Source organism: Balaenoptera musculus, chromosome 7 (genome assembly GCF_009873245.2).
Source record: "Balaenoptera musculus isolate JJ_BM4_2016_0621 chromosome 7, mBalMus1.pri.v3, whole genome shotgun sequence".
NCBI lineage: Eukaryota > Metazoa > Chordata > Mammalia > Artiodactyla > Balaenopteridae > Balaenoptera > Balaenoptera musculus.
Genome location: NC_045791.1, coordinates 106,002,214 through 106,011,703, shown reverse-complemented (window position 1 = coordinate 106,011,703; position 9,490 = coordinate 106,002,214).

The following is a 9,490-nucleotide window of genomic DNA, read 5'->3' as shown; positions in this document are numbered from 1 at the left end:
TATTCCTTATTAGGAATTGTTCTATAAGGAAGATGTCCCTTCTCCCTCATTTATTTATTAATTCAATCATTTATTTGTATTAGTATGGATCCATGAATATTTCTTTTATTCTTTGCATTATAGTGCAATATTACCTTATTTTGTTGCTTAAATTTTTCCAGCTTTGGCTAGTGGGAACTCTTTCAGGTTGGCTCATATGTCCTTTGTTTGTTTTAATAGACTATGTTTTTTAAAACAGTTTTAGATGTATTAAAAAATTGAGAAGATAGTAGAGAGAATTCCCATATTCTCCACACTTAGTTTTCCTTCTTCTTTTTTTCCCCTTTCTTTTTTGGCCACACCATGCAGCATGTGGGATCTCAGTTCCTTGACCAGGGATCAAACCCACACCCCCGCCTGGGAAGCACAGAGTCTTAACCACTGGACCGCCAGGGAAGTCCCCCAGTTTTCCATATTAGTAACATCTTACATTACTATGGTACATTTGTTGCAATCAGTGAGCCAATATTGACACATTGTTATTAACTAAAGTTCACAGTTTATTTGGATTTCCTCAGTTTCTAGTTAATGTCCCTTTTTTTATCCCAGGATCCAACCAGGGTCAGTCATCTTGTCTCCTTAGGCTCCACTTGACTGTGGCAGTTTCTAGACTCTCTTTGTTTTTGACGACCTTGACAGTTTTGAGGAGTACTTGTCAGGTATATTGTAGGATACCTCTGTAGTGGAATTTGTCTGATTTTTTTTCTTAGGGTTAGACTGCGGTTCTGGGTCTTTGGGAGGAAGACCACAGGGGTAAAATGCCATTTTCATCGTATCGTATCAAGGGTACACACTATAACGTGACATACCTGTCGATGTTGACCTGGATCACCTGACTGACGTCATGTTTATCACGTTTCTCTCCTGTAAAGATACTCTTTTTATCCCCTTTCCATACTGTACTCTTTGGAAAGAAGTCACTATGCACAGCCTACACTTAAGAAGAAAGGAGTTATTCCATAAATTAATTGGAATTCTTCTCCACAGGGGATTTGTCTATTGTCCTCCATCTATTTATTTATTAAATAATTTATTTATATCAGTATGGACTCATGGATATTTATTTTATACTTTGGGTTATAATCCAGTAGGACTTTTTTGTTGTTCAAATTGTTTCATCTTTGGCCATTGGGAGCTCTTTCACTCGGCTCCTGTGTCCTTTTGACATACCTCCATTAATATGAGATTTTGCATTGTTTTTTAAAAATACTTTCCTACTTTCAGGCACTTCAAAATGCTCCGGATTCATCTTGTATTTTTCCTGCCTCAGCCCTAGAATCGGCTGTTTTTCCAAGGAGTGTGGCTCTTTTTATTGAATAATGGTATTTAGATGCTAAGATCTGGCTGCAAGGTGTGCTTGCTGCTACTGGTGTATCATTGCTTCTGGTCCCTCTCAGAGGATAAAGCCAGGGAATATATATATATTAACACATGTATACACACATATCTATTTTTATTTCTGTATCTATGTATGTGTGTATATTACAGTAAACATGATTTCATACTGATATTTCCTACACTACAGGGTTCCTTCCAGCATCTCATCTGATTTTAACAGGTTTTATTTTTATGGCAGTAATACATGTTGGATGCTGCAGGAAGGCTGTAGTAAACTGCAGTTATCCCCAGTGACTTCACCTTCAGTCTTTCATCTCGACATGCCCTTTACCTGCCAGACACTTTGCTACCTGACATTGGTCTCACCCATCAAGATGAGTCGACATGCTGCCAGAATGACTCTTTTGAGACCCAGCTTAGGCCTGGATCCACCCTGAGGCTGCACATAATGGAAGCTAAGGACTAGGGAATTAGGTTTGGCCCTGCTCTGGGGCCTGTTAGCATTGTGATAGTTGAGGTATCAGGCAAAGTTTGGGAAACCCATGTGGTTAGGCCTAAGATGACCCGACAGGGTCTCTTGGTCCTCTCGGTCTTGTTTAATTCACGCTCCCCCACTTCAGTATAAAGTAAATGAATAGGTACTTAAGTTAGGACAGTGATTCGTTAGACTCTTTGATGCCTGAGCCGCGACACTGGTGAGTATAGTGCACCATTGGGGCTGAGATGAGCGGAGTTAAGAGATGACGTGGGCAACTTCACTACCGGCTTTGATCTTCCTCTGCCATCAAAGCCCACGCGCATCTCCCCTCCTTCGTGGTTCCTTGACCTCCCTGCCCCTCTCTCTTTGCCATCATCTGGATCGCTCTCTTTCTGGAATCCTGTACCTGCAGCCCTTCCCTTCTGATCTTCTTTGACTCCTACCCCGCCTGCTGTTTGGCCTCACCGAGGCCTCCAGCCCTCCCTGTTACCCTGCCGTGATTCACTTTCTTCCCTGCAGGCCTTAGGCCCGTTGGACAATCACTCCAGTTACTGGTTGCCAGCACCCTTCGAATCATCTGCAAAACTAGAGCAACAATGTATTAATTCCCAGTGAACAAAATTCAAAAGCAGAAGTCAACAGCCTCACCCACTGCTTCAGGATGATGGCTGCCGGCAAGACCGGGGAACCCGATGAGCACGAGCCCTTTGCTGCCTTGCATCTGCTGTAAAATGCTTTCTGTGCACTGTCAGAAGCAGCGCTGTGTGGAATACCACGCAACGACTAAGGCATTTTGTAACTTTGCTTTCAGCAGAAGTTTTCCGGGCAGCCAGCATCTGGGTGCCTGCTCCAAGCCAGCCCTGTTCAGAGATGAAGGAGTGGCCCCTGCTGTCACAGAACCCACACCCAGCAGGAGAGACGGACAAGGGCACTGGCATAGACCCAGGGCTGTGGGAACACAGGAAGTGCCTGTAATTCAGACAGAAGGCGACCTGGAGGGCTCCCTGGAGAAAGTAGCATCCAAAGCGTGATAAGAGGTGGGCCAAGTGTGGAGAGATGTGTACGGGCCACATAGCAGGAAGAACAAGGGCATATCCAGGGCACCCCAGGGACTCAGTCTGGCCAAAATATGACCAGGGAGGGTATTAAAGAAAGAAATACAGGCAGGCCTTCAACAGTACCAGGCTTAGTAGAGTGAGCCACTACATGGGTGGATAGCAGAGGGTGTTACAGGGGGAGGTGGGGGGAGCACACTGATTAGACGAGGGGAAGATGCTGGGGGTTGAGGCGAGACGTCAGGTCACCAGAGGCCGGGGCATAGCGGGAGGCAGGCAGGGAGGAAGAAGGACCAGTCACCCGCGCTATGTGAAGGGTCTTGGAGGCCAAAGGGACAAAGTGGGAACCGTCAGGAGGCAGAGGGTGTGTGCGGGGTCGGCGGGGGGGAACGAGCAGACGCAAGTAGCAGCGGGATTAGTGACAGCAAGGAGCCTGGCGATGAGTGAGCAGGCCAGCACTGCAGCCCGGGGGGCCAGAGGGGCACTGCGAGCCGGAGAGCAGGGAGAACAGACCTGAGAAAACAGAGACCCCCCCGGGAGCCCCGTGCTTGGCGGTGCCAGGCTAGCCCAGCCACAGATGTGCTCAGCCTTTGCAGGACTCTCACCACCTTCCAGGAACTGTCCCGTGCGGGAAGTGAGCGGGGCCCAGGGAGCGCAGAATGAGGCCAAGGTGGAGACCGGCCTCCGGCTCTTGGGCCACCAAGGTTAACAGTCCTCTTGTCAGTGACAGGGGAAGATGGACTGGCCAAGGGACCTCTGATTGATCCACTGCCTTCTTGGGCTCGTGAGAAGAGCCCAAGTTCAATCCGCGTTTCTCTGTCCTTTCACTTTCCTGACTGATTGTGTGGCAGGTGAGGGGTGTCCCGAGCCCCCCGCCACACAGATGGAGGTCAGGGTGGAGATCAAGTCCCAGGACACAAAACCTCACTGTCTGTGTTTATGGGGCAGAGGGGCGAGGGGGGGGGATTAGGTAGAACATTGGGTGTTTGCTCTCAGGGTGGGAGTATTGCTTCCCAGGCGGCTAGTGGAGCGGCTCTGATGAGACAATGGGCCTGGTGGACTAACATGGAGAGAATGATTTGGGCAGAGCGACGTTGCAGGAATATTCATGATTGTGGAAACAGGGAACGGAGATGCTGAGGACCTACATGGTGTGGTCTGGTGTGAGCCCAGTACTCAGGCTTTTTTTTTTTTTTTTTTTTTTCTTGGCTGCACCCCATGGCATGTGGGATCTTAGTTTCCCAAGCAGGGATCCAACCCATGCCCCCTGCATTGGAAACGTGGAGTCTTAACCACTGGACCGCCAGGGAAGCCCCACTCAGGCTTTCTTGATGTCAGAAGGATGGTGCAGGATGAGGAAAGGATATAAAATGTCACCTGACAAGTAAACCACTGTGCCCTCCTGCCCCTCACAGGGACCGCAGGGGAAACTACCCTGCACACTTATTCTCGAGCCTCTGTGGCCAGCTGGGTGGGGCCTCTTACCCCTTGGGACCACCCTGCAGCAGCAGGGGTCATTTTATAGCCAAAGGGCCCGGGTGCGCTCTGGAGACCATCATTCTTATCCATCCAGTAACTGCAGCCTGGGCGAGCCCTCCCTCCCCTGCCCTAGAAGGTTTAGGAGCTTGGGACTCAACTGACCCAAGGTCAAACCCCATCTCTGCCCTTGCATGACATGCATGACTTTCTGCAAGTTGCTGTCTTTCTGCCTGTTTCTTCATCTGTAAAATGGGGACCATAATAACCTACCCATAGGGCTCCTGTGAGACTAAGTGAACTATACACATAAAGCTATCACAGCGCCTGGCACTGAGAGCGTTTAATAACAGGTACAATTTTCTACATGTGATACCAATCTCACCCAGAGGGAACACCTCCAGCATAAAGCCCACCGGTCATCTCACGTCTGCATTTTCAAAGTCCGGGTGCATGAAGGTTACCGACCCACTGGACTGGGCCCACACTGACTACATTTGAACCGCAGATCCTCCGGGAGGCCTTCCTTCCTCCCTGGCCCCCCAGGACGCTAGAGCTCCATTCAGTTCTCCCACCACACTCTGCACACCTCACTTGCTGTGTTCTGGAGCTTCTCCCCTCCAGCCTGAGCTCCTCAAGGGTACAGCCCCAGACTGCCTATTCATCTATCACCATAGCCGCGACACTGCCCAACCACTGCAACCCCCCACCCCCAGGAGGCGAGTGTTTATGGATGAATGTTCTGAGGACAGCAGAAGCCGCCTGTGGGCTCTGTTCTCTTGCAGCTGACACATCAGCTAGCTGTACTTCTATGAATTGTTGCAATGGAGATGGGTTATTTGTCCAGGATATTTGAGCTCGAGTCAAAATGATCTTGGAGGTGAGCTCAGTGTAACGGTCACGTGGAACTAAGCTTGGGGGATGTGACACTTAACACCAAACAGGACTGTAGCCAAGGGAAAGTGGACCCCATGGGCAGAGATATGAGATGAGAAATACCAAAATGTGGACAATCCAGGTGGCCAAAGCTCAAAGAAAAGAAACAGGGCTGGATTCGTTCCATTGCCCTTTGGCAACCATGAAAGTCGATGCATATTCTGGATGTGGATTTGCATTCTTTGCCCATAATGCTTTTCCCATCGTGACCATCTGTGGACTAATGGAATGCCTTATTCACCAGCATGGTATTCCACATGTTGCTTTTAATTGAGAAACTCATTTCACAGCAAATGAAGTGAGGCAATGGACTTATGACCCTATGATCCACAGGTTTTACATCCTTCACTGTGGCAGAAGCAGCTGGGTAAATAGATTTGGTATGGCCCATTGAAGACTCAGTTCCGGCGCCATTTGTCCTGAAAGGACAGAGGTGTCTTAGAGGTTGCAGTATATGCTTGCACGAGTCTCTCCCATAACCAGAGTCCACGTGCCCAGGAATCAAGGAATAGAGGTGGGAGCGGATCCTCTCACCGGTCCCCTCAACAAGGAGGTCTGCGCCTACCAGGGGACACAGAAATGGCTCCATTGGACTGCAAGTTGCCGCTCACCTGGCTATTCTGGGCTGTTCTGGACACTGAACCAACAAGCGAATAAGGGGATTATTCTACTGCCTGGGGAGCGTCCTCAAGGGGACACCTGGGCGCTGCTACACAAAAGGGGTAGTGAGGACTGGCTGCAAGCCAGAGAGGCCTCTAGGGCCTCTTTTAGAAGTAGCAAGAATGAATGGAAAACTGTAGTAAATAGAGGCTGGATGGTTAACTCGATCTTTCAGGAATAAAGGTTTGGATCAACCATACCAAATCAAGAATCCTGACCAGCTGAGATCCTCGCTGAGAGCGAAGGAAATAGACTCCGTCGTGGAAAAGGAAGTTATAAATAAGTATCGGCTCCAGCCTCATGATAGTTACAGACTCTACATAGTCTTGCTTGTTATGTGTAAACACACAAATAATTTCCTCTTTCCTCGTCATTTCATGCAAGTTTGGGGGAAGTTTTTCCCCTTTAGTTTCGTTGTTCTATGCTCTGCTCAGATGAGCTTGTGACTGAACTGGAGGCATCAGCGCAGCCCAGAGACCCACGCTCACTGCTGAGCATTACATTTCCTGTTTGCGGAGCGGCTAAGACCGTCTTACAATTAGTTGTATGTTGGGCAGAAACCGAGTTGCTTTTGTACTACTACTGAAGTCCAAATACGTGTAGAAGGGTATGTATGGATGCCGGGTGGCTAGAGGGGAGGACTGTACCAACGATTAAGCCCTTCCCTCTCAGTTTCACACTTAACTGTTTTTAACTGTTTTTGTGATACTGGGCATAGAACTGGACACAATTCTACTTTGGCAGCTGGCAGACCATTGGATTCCCCCAGCAGGGTGCACTTCAGCGCTGGAGGAAGGAAAAGGGACGAGCTCCAGCCTCACCTCTGCAACGGTGGCGTGTTCCCACAGCTGAAGCCGGCTGCTGCTCCCAACGAGCTCAGACCAGCTTCCTTCCGCCCTCAGACACCAGCACCAGGTGAGCAAATCCATCCCCAGAGGCACCTCCCCCTGGAGGCGCTACTGCCTCGGTTTTTTCGTGTCTCCTTTAGGCCTTTCTAACGACTGAGTCAACAATTCTACCCTATTGTTAAAATAACTTGCATGGTGTCTGTCTCCACTCGGACTGTGACTGATACACACGGAAAGGAAATTTCTATCTATTGAAATGAAGTCTCGAAACTACAGTTTCAAATCTTCCATCAACAGTCACAGAGGCTCTGCATAAGTTTCATTCTCCCGTGTATTTCACATGGGCACTGGTCATTGGAATGCCCCACGTGTCCATTTTCGGGCTAAATAAAACATTCCAAGCTAAGGCCTGGGGTGATTTCTTACTTCCAAATCTAAACCTTCCTTTGAACTCCCCTCCATTCCAATATTCCTCATCCCAAATTTAGAAGAATTAGAATTAACAACTATATTTTGATATTAAAAATGTAAATTGCTATGGCAACGATTAATATCAATTAGAGAATAGTTTTATGATACACTTACGTCAATGATACTGCAGTGTCTGGACTATCCCACATTATTTTGTTCTGGAATGTGTTTAAAATGAAGACCCATGCACTGAAGGGCAGAAGCAGTAGTAACAAACGACCAGTGTCCCCATTTCCATTGCATTCAAGAGTCCACAACCAGGTTCTTGCCGATATTCTCCATTTATTACTGCAGTAGACAATTGCTCTGAAAGTGCAACACTGACTCACTCTTGTCACAGCCTCTGCTCCTCCACTGGCTAATACCTGGAAATTCATTCTGGGAGCATCGTGGACCACAAGCTTCTCTCTGGGTGGAAAATTATTGTCACTGCCAATGTCACAGGGAAACACACACACACACACACACGCATGTGAATAGAGGGATAAGATGAGAAGAGCCCTGGAGAGGAGTGGGGACCAGTTTCCGAGGGGTCCTGGAAACAGCCTGCCTGCGCAAAGGGGACAGTGACGCCCCACCTCCCAGCAGCAACCTGACACGTCTGCTAGGTTGGCTCTGGTGCACCTTTTCCCCTTCGTCTCTAGAACTGGTGACACCGTAACCGTAACTGTGTCCTATCTCAGTGTAGCAGAGGCGCATGGAGTCAAAAAGAATTGAAAAGACCTCGCAAGCTAACGTGGAAAACAGGTGGTTTGGAAAAACTGACTCTTCAATCCCCTATTTAAAGCTGTTAGGCAGAAGAGCTGGAGAGCTCTGGGGGTAAGACGCTGCCTAGCAGAAATAACTCTTGTTCTAGCCAGCATGTGTTTGATGCGAAAAAAATAACTTTTGAATACTGCAAAGAAAAGGTTGGGGGGGGGAGGCATGAGCAGCTCTAGAAAACACAAGAGATTAAAAAATCTGAACAAATGAGATCAAAAAAAAAAAAAAGTAAACACAAATATGGACAATACACCATAGCACTCGGCCTAACGAAACCCTCACTCATGAACACGTTATACACATATGCACCCACACTCACACGCTAATCATAGTCAGGCAGATGCCCAAAGGAGGGCAAATCCAAACATCTGCTCTCTTTGGAATTTTCATGGTGAATCTGAGTTTAGGCAAAAGTGAAGACCTCCCTGGGTCTAAACTCGGAAGGCAGCCTTTGCTCCCCATTGTAGCCAATGTTGCTCCTGTATCTGTCCGAGCCCTTCTCAACTGTATGGGCACTAGAATTTATTCTTCACATTCCTGGAGTTTAAGTCACTGCTAGATCTTATCTGATCTAACTTCACCTGTAATGGAAGCACCTCCCTTTTGGCTCTATACTCCCCTGTTCTTTTAGGAAAAAACATCCCAAGACAGTGGTAATTCCAGGGTGTTCAGGAGTTGGAAAGTAGGAAGACAGTAATATAAATACAATAAGGAAATGCCTGTTACTCTCATATGATTTCTCTGAGACCAGGTGGCTAAGGCCCCCTGGCCTGCAAGGATAGGTTTTAGGAGAGGCCTTAATTTAAGGTACTGCGATCTCTGCTCACAAGAGCCAAGTAAGACAGCGCTCCTTGGAGGTTGCCGCAGGACTGGTCCTCGGTACTTACTTCAACCCTAGGTGCTCTTTGACCTCTCTGATTTCAGTCCTTCTGGAGTCAGATCACCCAGCTTCTCTGATGTGTGCCTGCCCATTTTTAGAGCCTGCCTGCAGCAGCTGCAAGGTTTCTGTCCGGGCATCCTGGGTCGGCACACATCTGCTAACACGTACACTGGGTGATGAGGACTGAGAGCAGGTTTCTCCAACCACTGCAGACAGGTACAGCCATGCACAGAAAGCCATCCATCGTGGTCACCTTTTCTTTAGGTGTCCCAGTTTCTGGATCATAGAATTCACCATATTGTGTTAATACCTGGCAACGACCAGCTTTTGCTTCCCTTCCTCAATCAGAGGCATGCAAGAACCCATAGAAACAGGCTGGACACACAGGCCCTGCTCATCTGGGAAAACGGTTTCAGAAACTGCCCTCAGCTCCTAATCCTGTACTTGGAACCTCTATTATAACCTAGCTCCTCATGAAACTGGATTCTGCTCCAGTTTAATTTATGAAGTCATACCTTCTAAGCCGCCTTAGTGAAACCAGTGTAGC